Source organism: Panthera uncia, unplaced genomic scaffold (genome assembly GCF_023721935.1).
Source record: "Panthera uncia isolate 11264 unplaced genomic scaffold, Puncia_PCG_1.0 HiC_scaffold_2085, whole genome shotgun sequence".
In the NCBI taxonomy this organism is placed as follows: Eukaryota; Metazoa; Chordata; class Mammalia; order Carnivora; family Felidae; genus Panthera; species Panthera uncia.
This window is the reverse complement of record NW_026058784.1, coordinates 3,866-14,456: the sequence shown is the minus strand read 5'-3', so window position 1 is coordinate 14,456 and position 10,591 is coordinate 3,866. Positions and strand designations below refer to the sequence as shown.

General features: G+C 50.0%; 1 long non-coding RNA gene across 1 annotated transcript; it reads right to left on the bottom strand.

Annotated features, from left to right (window-relative positions):
- Positions 1-765: 765 nt before the first annotated feature.
- LOC125917610 (uncharacterized) lies at positions 766-6,077 on the bottom strand. The gene is made up of 2 exons (XR_007456241.1): positions 2,566-6,077; positions 766-2,120 (listed from the first exon to the last, which is right to left on the bottom strand). It is a non-coding gene; the product is annotated as an uncharacterized LOC125917610 (long non-coding RNA).
- Positions 6,078-10,591: the final 4,514 nt, after the last annotated feature.

The window sequence follows — 10,591 nt, the reverse complement described above, 5'->3', positions numbered from 1 at the left end:
ACTGCAGAGCCTGAGGGCATATGGGTTTCTTCACTGGAAGGAAGACTTTTCGTGAGCTGAGCTGCCGACATTCAAGGAAGCGGACAGCGGAAGCTGGGGCCGGGGAGGTGGGGTATCCTGGACGGATGCAGTTGCACAGACATGGGTTCCATACTGAGGGGCCACACTTAGGAAAACAGGGGTGGCCTCAGCGGTGAACCTTCGGGAAGGGGCTTCTTAGGCCAGAGATTGTACAGTTAGAAACTTGAGCAACTCGATGTGCTTTATTGCTAAGTTAGTATGATGCAGAAGAATGGGGCATCGCTGCACTGCCCGCCCTTCCGGTGCGCCCACCGGTGTCCGACCCGCCCGGATCTGTCCTTTGCTGCTTATTTTCCACGGCGGAAGCAATGATTTGAACAGGGCAGGTGCTGCGATCTTCCCCTTTATGTGCCACCCGTACTAAATGGGCTTTGCCCATTTACCTGCCTTTGATGAAACACAGGTGAAATTACACGTTGCTGAGCAACGGAAGCTTCCGGCATCGCGTGTCCTCCTCCGGCTCTCTCCCCTTCCAAATCATTAGACATCGTTCATGGCTCCACGTCCACACTGGGAATAACACACGAGACTTCACAGCATCTTGAAACGAAAAGTGAGTGGCGCTGCTTCCTGGCAACAGGATGTCCACGACGTGAATTTTCCCAGAGACACTAGACTCTTTCAACGCCAGGGCCGTCAGCTAAGGCAGACGCAGGTGGGGTGCACGCCTCGCTGAGCTCTCACAGAAAGCTCCCTACTTCCTACTAACACGCATTCTAGAAAGAGAGGTCACGTCCATTTGCTTCAAGGCGGTCTGGGGTTTTTTCTTCCCAGCGTGTGTGCGCACGCGTGTGGAGAATGAGTGTAAACATGGGCAGAGATGCTAAATGGGGGCGGGGCGTCTGGGTCGCTCGGTCGGTTGAGCGTCTGACTCTTGATCTCAGCTCAAGTCATGACCTTGAGGTTTGTGGGATGGAGCCCCTCTGCCGTTAGCAAGGAGCCTGCTTGGGATTCTCTCTGCCCCCACTGTCTCTGCCCCTCCCCTGCTCGTACTCTCTCTCTCTCTCTCAAAATAAATAAATAAACTTAAAAAAAAAAAAAAGAAATGACAAATGAGGCATGTAAGAATGATTAGGTTCCTGACCTGACAGTTTTCCCCAACGCTCAGCAAACTCAACCACTCCAGGCAATGTTTACTTCAGCCATTCTGCTATGCCATCCAGAAGAACTCACCAAATATTGCAGTGTCACAGGAAAACAAGGCTTTGACGTGTTTATAACAACCTATCGCACGAAGCTATTTATGAAACCCCAGAAAGCCTTGGGGGCCGTCCACTTTCAAACCCCACCGCAGGCTCTGGGCCATTAGCCGAGCTGAGTAATCTCGTGGTGCGAGCTGAGTAATCCCGTGGTGTGATTCTGGATCCGCCGACCCTGAGAATTTAGGGGCCTCGGGGACCCGTCTTAAGTCCTTCAAATGGAGGCCCCAAAAGGCACATGACTGTTTTGCTGTCATCGGTCTCCTGGCAGGTATGCCCGAGTTCTGGCAAGCCCCCCCACTCTGCACTCTGCATTTCGGGGTGCCAGTTGACTTCATTTGTGTATTTATATCCACCTTGCTCCAAAAAGGATGTGAGGCAGCGTAAGGAATAATAAACACACACTCCCTCATTGTGCCCTCGCTGGTGTGCCTACGTTCCCGCAGGGGACAGAGTGCACCCTCGCACTAGGGCTTGAACGACAACATAAAGAAAGTGAAACAGGGCTGCAGAATGCAGAACGTGACATGGGCTGGGGGTTGGGTAGCGAGGGCTGTTTCAGGGAAGACCTTCCTATGAACTAACGATGCAGAGAGAAATAAAACACTCTTTGGAAATGGACCGCGTTCCTCGGGAACAGAAGTCCCTTATTACAAAATCCAGGAGTGAACATTCCAGCGCTCTGACCATCATTTCTTACGGCTGGGCTGCTGGCGGTGGGGTGGGGGGGGTGGGGGGTAAGAGACCAGAGCTGTCGCCCAGAGACCCACACTCAGAAGGGCCCGGTGCATGGGGTTTCACGCCCAGTAGCCGCTGTCTTGAAGTCTGTAATAACTTTACCTCTGAATTTCTGTGTTTTGAAGGCGCAGGCTGATGGGACAACGGCGCAGGGCTCTGGGACCCTGCAGCCTTACACCTGGCCCACCTGCTGCCACCTCCCCCAGGGCTGGTTCTTGACTCCCTGCTTCCTGCCCCCTGATGTGTGCACTTCCTTACCAAGTCGCGGGGCACGGTCTGGGGCATCTGTGACAGTCTGTGCTGCCTAGAGTACCCCCGTACCCCAGGGACCATGACACTGAATAGAAGGTAAAAAAAAAAAACAAAAAAACAAAAACCAAAAAACCCAGCATGACAGGTCCAGAGAGAGACCACAGAAGGAAGAAAAAGGCTTTTTGTCCTACACTTTGAACAAGCAATCCAACAGCTTCTGTAGCTGGCCCCGTTCACACTAAGTGCTGCCCAGGCACCGTGGAGAAGGCACAGGTGGAGTTTTCTTTCTGCCCACTGCCTGCTCTCCCCCGCTCCCCGTGCCCGACCACTCTTGCACTCCCCCTCCTTCCGCAATCGTTCGTGGACCTGGGGAGCTGCTGGGTCCCGGCGAGGACACTGGCCGCCCCTCGAGCTGCCGCGTCCCGCAGGTCACAGTCAGGCGCGGAGCCAACTCGCTTGGTCTCCGTCCCCTTGTCTCCTAGCCAACCAGGCGACCGTTCCAGCGATGTTTTCCATATTCTACAAATCATGGAGAACAGAAAACAGGAGTTCAAGAAAAGACGAGTTTCTACAGCCGAACCGGGAGCTCTCTTTCATCAGGCCATTCGCTTAATTTGACTTTTCATTTCCCAAGACGAGGATGTAATTAATTCTCTTTTAACCATATCCTCAAAGAAAACCCTTTCCTGTGGATTTAAGAAACTTCCCACCAGGATTGCCGAGACCCCGCCGACACTGGTTCTTGGTCTTTCGCGGAATCTGGATTAGAGACGTCACGAAAAAGCTTCCTCAGCCATCCACTGACCCTCACTGCGCTGTGTGACTAGGGGCGACTGCCAACTGTTTCGTATCTCCCAGGGTCACCCCGACTCAGACAACAGACAAGTTTCTACAAACTGCATAGGAGCCCAGCTGAAATAAAAGTTACCTTTTTTTAACTTTTAAAATGAATTTCAGAAAAGGGGCCACACATTCTAGGGAAAAATGAGGACCCGATACGCACTACAGTGACAAATGCTCAGACGTGGTACTTGGGTTCCTAAAGAACCCTAAAGAAGCATTTGGATTTATTTTATTTTTTTTAAATTCAAACTCAAGTCAGTTAACATCTAGTGTCGTATTGGTTTCAGGAGTAGAATTTAGTGATTCACCTCTTACATACGACAGCCAGTGTTCATCCCAACAAGTGCCCTCCTCAATGCCCACCCCTCACCCACCCACCTCCCTCCATCAACCCTCAGTTTGTTCTCTGTACTTAGGAGTCTCTTGCAGTTTGCCTCCCTCTCTGTTTTCATCTTATTTTTCCCTCCCTTCCCCTATGTTCATCTGCCGTGTTTCTTAAATTCCACATAGGAGTGAAATCATCAAATACTTTTGCACTGTTGACGAGAAGTATTTGGATTTCTTACATGCTACTTGAATTTCTAACCAGGCACTTGGATTTCTGACCAGGTATTTGGACTTGGAGTACAACACCTGCATTTCTGCCATGGTATCTGAATTTCTAGAAAAGGTACTTGGAGAGCCGTCTTGGGAACTTAGATTCTTGATGTAATATTTGTATTTCTGATGCAGTATTTAAATTTTTTTAATGTTTATTTTATTTTTTGAGAGAGAGAGAGAGAGAGAGAGAGAGACAGAACACAAGCGGGGGATGAGGAGGGGCAGAGAGAGAGGGAGACACAGAATCTGAAGCAGGCCCCAAGCTCCCCACTATCAGCATGGAGCCCGACATGGGGCTCGAACCCATGAACCGTGAGATTGTGACCTGAACCGAAGGTGGACTCCACCGACTGAGCCACCCAGGTGGACCTGATGCACTATTTAGATTTCTGGGGGCGCCTGGGTGGCTCAGTCGGTTTTGCACCCAACTCTTGATCTCCTCTCAGGTCTTGATCTCAGGGTTGTGACTTTAAGCCCCGTGTTGGGCTCTATGCCGGGCATGAAGCCTACTTAAAAAAAGCAAAAAAAAAAAAAAAAAAAAAAAAAAAAAAGATTTCTGATGCGGTCCGACTCAGTACACAAGCCCCACGCTGGGGTCCTTGGTGCCAGGCGTGGGGCACGAGCTTGGCCGGCTACGCCCAGGCCAGGCAGGAGTGCCTCACTGTACAGATGGAGGCACCCCCCCACCCATCTGAAGGAGCGATGCTGATCTGCCAAGGAGTGGAAGCAGGCTGGCAGGGAGTGACCGTGAGACAGGAGCTCAACAGCTCTGGTCCCCAAGATGCGCGCCCCCCCCCCCCCCGCCTCCCGGTGCTATTTTCCATTAAGGTTATGGACCAGAGGCGGCACATGAGCCCAGCTGGGTGGACAGAGGCCGCTTGGAGTAAACAGGCAGACGAGGAGGAAGCTTGAGTGAGTGGCAACTGATTATATTACTGGGCTCTCCGGGAGGGAGACTGACCACGTGGCTTTCCAAGCAGAATGGATTTGTAGCAACGTGAAAAAAAGAATTTTTTTTTTTTTTTTTTAAACAGCTACACGGCATTCAACAACATTTGTAGAGAAAGGAGGGTCTGGGGATGTATAATGAGGTCCGACCGCCTCTACCCTGGAGCAGCATAGTCACAGGATGATTTCATCACTGCTGTTTCATAAGAGTCCCGGGGAGGCTAAATGCCTCCCCTCTGTGGTATCACCATGTCCCCCTGTCCCAAACACGCCGAGCACCACGGTGCCCAGATGATAGCACAATTTTTTTTTTAAAGGAAACATGTCTTAATTCTCAGCAGGAGGAAAAACAGACAGCCATGGGTTGTGAATCACTCATTAAAAATTAAATAAATCCACCCACAACAGGAAACAGCACAACAGAATGTCGGCGGTGACTTCACGTTGGAAGGAAGCCAGAAACAGGACTTGGAAACAGTGATGGCTCTGAGGGTGATCTTGCCCACACCGCGTGCATTCAGGACGCTAACCTCTTCCCGCGACAGGCACTTTCCAGCCTGTTCTTCTGCTGAGGACTCGCACCAGAGGGAAGCAGAGAGGCCCCAGGGGGTTTCCATGGTTTCTGAAAAGATTAAGCAATCTGCCTTCCCAGGGAATCACTTCTTCGGGTACCACAAACCATCATGCAACCCCCAGAACCATTTGCCAGAACGGGTCTCAGAACGGTGGGGAAAGGGCCTTTGTTTTACTAACTCGTGTTTCTGCTCAAGTTTTAAAATCAGAGCCGAAGGATTCACAGTCTTTAATTTGTGCACGCGCACAACATCATGGGAAGAAGACTGCCCTTCAGAAATGTTTTCCCACTGGGGCACCTGGGTGGCTCAGTCGGTTAAGCATCCAACTTCAGCTCGGGTCGTGGTCTCTCGGTTTGTGGGTTCGAGCCTCGCTTCGGGCTCTGGGCCAACAGCTCGGAGCCTGGAGCCTGCTTCGGATCCTGTGTCTCCCTCTCTCTCTCTGCCCCTTCCCTGCTCGTGCTCTGTTTTTCCACCTCTCTCAAAAATAAATAAACATTAAAAAAAAATGTTCTCCCACTAATAAGGCCCTGCTTTCTATGCTTCCTGGTTCTTTTGGAGGCAGTGGGAGCTAACATAAACAAGAGCAGAGGCAGAGAGAGCAGCAAAGGACGGCTGCTTTCCTTCCCGAGCGAAGGTTGTAAAACATTTACATCAGGAGGTATAGACAGACATCCTCCAGGGAGGGAAGGAGATGGACGTAACTGGTGGATTCACAGCAGTGGCTCCTTTAGGGAGATTCCTGTGTTAATGCCACATCCAGACAGGCATCGCCCTAGATCATCAACTTCACGTCTAGAAGAGACCTTAAAGAAATTGTCACCCAGCCCTTTACTTTTTTAGACCAAGAAGGTATGGCTCAGGGCATGAAGGGGCGTGTCTGAGTCACTCACACTCTAGGTCTGTCCAAATTCCTCTCCTAGGGTTCTGTGCAAAACGCACAACCCCACCTGCCAAAAGAAAGGATTCCGACATAGGCCCTATCGGCAATATTTCCTCAAGCCGGAAACTCGGACCTACCACTTGGGTTTTGAACACCCGGCACGATTATGGGCCCACAGGGGCCGCCTGAGGCACACCGGCGGAGGGAACAGACAAAACCTGGGAGGAAGCCGGGCAAGTGTGTGCAAAGAGATTAGAAAACTGAATTTGGTCAGCACATAGCATGTGGAAACACTCGGAACGCTGGCCAAGATCAACTCAACTGAGCGTAAAGTCATTCCAAAATATAATTATCTACCAGCACGCCGTTTGCCGGACCCGTGGGACATGTCCTCATTTATTGCTGTCCTCTATGCCTCGCATAACTGCAAAAGGATAGTTTTTCATGATGGGAAATGTTGCTTTCTTTTCGGCAGGTCTGCGTCCTCACTGCGGGGGTCGGGAATGAGTGTGGCCCGGCTTTTCGGTTTCAGAGGGAACCTGTGCCCCAGGGCGGGGGCCGCTGCACACGGGCGGGTCCCTTCCCACTGTCCTACCCGCTCACTTCTCCCAGGCGGCCTGGGTCTCTGTCTTCACTTCTTCAAGGCGAAGGTGAGAACGCACGCCTGTGCTGCCTCCAAGGAATCTCGGAGGCCCGAGTGAGGTCGTGAGCCAGAGCTCTGCAAACCGTAAAGTGCTCTACGTGCGTGTGCGTGATTATAAACGGCACAAGGCATTTAACTTATGTGGCAAAACAGGAAATAGATCAAGTCCTGTTTTGGTGAATAATAATTTCCACCGACATGACGATTTTAAAAAATTCATTTCTCAGCAGCAGCAGCAACAGCGTGGTAACGTGGTGGCTTTCAACATATTTTTACGTACAGTATTTGAACACAAAACCTCTATCATTGCTGACAGCAGACCAGTCTTGGTGGGGTTGTTTGAGATCAGTTAAACGCCACCAACGTATTTTTAAAAAGTTGTTAGGGGCGCCTGGGTGGCGCAGTCGGTTAAGCGTCCGACTTCAGCCGGGTCACGATCTCGCGGTCTGTGAGTTCGAGCCCCGCGTCAGGCTCTGGGCTGATGGCTCGGAGCCTGGAGCCTGTTTCGGATTCTGTGTCTCCCTCTCTCTCTGCCCCTCCCCCGTTCATGCTCTGTCTCTCTCTGTCCCAAAAATAAATAAAAAACGTTGAAAAAAAAAATTAAAAAAAAAAAAAAAGTTGTTAGAATCCAATCAGTCCCCATCATAAAAATCACACAAATCCATTTTTTTTTTTTTTCTGGCTTGTTGCTTATTGCTTGTTTCCACTCAAAACAAGAAGGAAAACTACTCAGAGAATCCGTTACAGGACGGATTTTCGTTCAGCAATTCCACAGAGGGTTTTCCGACATCTTAAATATTTTATACCAAACTCTGTACCATAATAAGCTGTTTAAAAAAGTCACCTCAGAGGGTCAGTCTTCGAACAGAATGGATTTATACTCCTGTTGCCCAGTGTCCCAGTTCACGTGGGGACATCCCCCAGGCCGTGGGACTAAAAGTTGGGGGCCAGCGAGTTCCCGCATCGAATGGGGGTCCGTCCCGGCTCCTAACATTGTGCAGACCTCATTCCCGATTCTGTGGCCCCGGGGGTCTCAGAAATACCTCTGCAAGTCACACACCCAGGGGTCACCTGGGAGACTCAGTCGGTGAAGCGTCCGACTTCGGCTCAGGTCGTGATCTCGCAGTTCGTGAGTTCGAGCCCCACTTCAGGCTCTGTGCTGACAGCTCAGAGCCTGGAGCCCCCTTCCGATTCTGTGTTTCCCTCTCTCTCTGTCCCCTCCCCTGCTCACGTTCTGTCTCTCCCTCTCTCTCAAAAATAAATAAACATTTAGGGGTGCCTGGGTGGCTAAGTCAGTGAAGCGTCCGACTTCGGCTCAGGTCATGATCTCGCGGTTCGTGGGTTCGAGCCCCGCGAGGGGCTCTGTGCTGACAGCTTGGAGCCTGGAGCCTGCTTTGGATTCTGTGTCTCCCTCTCTCTCTGTCCCCTCCCCTGCTCATGCTCTCTCTCTCTCTCTCTCTGTCTCTCAAAAACAAATAAACATTAAAAAAATATATTTAAAAAAAAGTCATACATCCCAAAAGTTTGATACTCCTCCTGTCCTCTTCCCCGCAGTGTGACCGACGCCACCGTCAGGCAGAGGACACCGTCTGTTTCCACACCGAAGTGCACAGGCTGGAAAGCCCGGCACACAGAACGCCAGCCCTGCCTCGTGCACCTGATCACAAGCTCCTTGAAGGACCAACTCACTGTCCTGCAGACCAGGTCCTTCCCACGTTCTCACTGTGTCATTTTGAACTAAAATGCCACTGCACAAATCTAGCTGATAAGGCAAGTTAGGAGGGTGGGTCTGATTATAAAAAATAATAATAATAAAAAAAGGAAACGTCCCATTTAGAATGACTGGGATTCTGACGTGTCACCCAGTCAGCCTGGGGCCCCAACAACAAGTGGAGATTGTTTTCCTAAAAGGTGGACCTCACCGTGGATTCCTGGCAGTCGGACAACCCGCCGGCCCTGAGGCAGCCGGCTCTCCACGGCACCGTCCCTGGGCACCACTTGGCCCGGCTGCGGTGGATTAAAACAGTTTCCTGAAGCATAAATCCCAGATTTCCTGCACGGGGCTGGACAAAGCGAACGGAGGCGCTTGCCAAATTTTCCCTTAACGACCGCTTCCTGCTAATACTCTTGCACTGGATTTTTAAACGCCTTAGGAATTATATCACAAACAACCACGGCCTAAATCCCAAGCGACGAGGAAAGTTCCCCTTTCCGGCGCCCCTTTACCTCCGGTCCTACGGGGATGATGCTGGGGAGCCATCCCGGCCCGCGAGAATCCATGGTTTCCTGTCAGCTGGAAAAAGATTTGTGGAAGAATTCCAGCTCTGAACTGGGTCCCCAGGAGCTCAGGGACGAGACACGAGTTTATATAGAAGAGCTGTGTTCCTATTTCCTCTAAGTGGAAACCATGACCGCTTAATATCCATGGCTTTGGCATATGACAAACAATTACCCAGCGGACCCTTTTAGGTGGTACTTCTTGGAAGAATGTTGAAACTTTCCTGGGGGGAGGGGGGTGGAAATGGAAACAAATGAGGGATGAATCCGTTTGTCACCAGCCGGCCCGCAGGCATTCTTCCAACGTGCCGTCACCTTCCAATCTCAGTTACGGGAGAATAACTTCTTCGCGGTTGGGAGAAACACATTTTGCTCGGGTAGGAAACCCAGAGGATCCGCTGATGCCAATAAAAACCCAAGAACAGGGCAAAGGCAGGAAATCGAAGTCAAATATCTGAGAAAGTGTTCAAGTCTTGTGAGCTCTGCACATCATACATCACGCTTGTCATTTCTGAAGACGCAGAGCCCAGCAGAGAAACCACCTGCAGAAACGGAGGCCCAGCTGAGGTGGTCAGAAGGCATGTTCCAAGGGGTCCGCCCTGCCTTGCCAAACACAGGCCAGGCCCCCGCACCTCATTTAAAAACCTTCAGATGCTTCTTTTCTTTTCCTGCCCTGGTGGCCATTCCCGCCAACACCGGAGAAGAAAAGGGACTTCGAAGAGAAAAACCACACATACGGAAACTGATAGAGGAGGAAAGATAGATCATTAAAGAGGAGACAGCTAGCGAATGAATACCGCAAGTTAATTTTAAAATAAAATTCACTGTTAATATCAGCACTTTAATTTCATTGCCTTTTATCCCTTTGGTATTTCCAAGAACCAAAGTGAAACAGCCAAGTTCCAGTATCATTTAATTTTCCTCACTGGTGGATACCCTTTGGTATAACAAAACAAGACCTCCCAGAGCCTGGAGAAGATATTTAAACCTTAATTACGTGTCTTGCATAAATTCTTAATTCTGACATTCCACTGCATTATTTAAAGACAAGGCAACGGAGACCCACAGAGTCGTAAGCGTTGTCGGGTTGAGGGACCTTGGTCATGTTCAATGGTGGATATGAATTATAGTATTACTTCCCCAGTCTGTATTTACATAGTACAAAAAGGAGAAACAAAAGAAAACCAGGGGGATGGTGGTCATGCTAAAAAGGCCCTTCTTAATCCAGTTTAACAGGGGAAAGTGGACTCTTTTTTTTAAGGCCAGATATTAATATAGAGCGTCTTTTTTTTTTTTTTTAATGAAAAATCAGGGTGTGTGGCTAGAAAAAAAGAACTCCTTTGCTCTCTGTTACAGTCCTGGGACATACATCACTACCCACTTAAATGCCCGCTTGGTATTTTTACTTTTTACTTTTAATTGCAATTTTTTAAAAAGTTTATTCATTTACTTTGAGAGACAGTGTGAGCAGGCGAGGGGCAGAGGGAGAGGGAGAGAGAGAATCCCAAGCAGGCTCCACGATCAGTGCACAGCCCGCTCGAAACCACGACTGTGA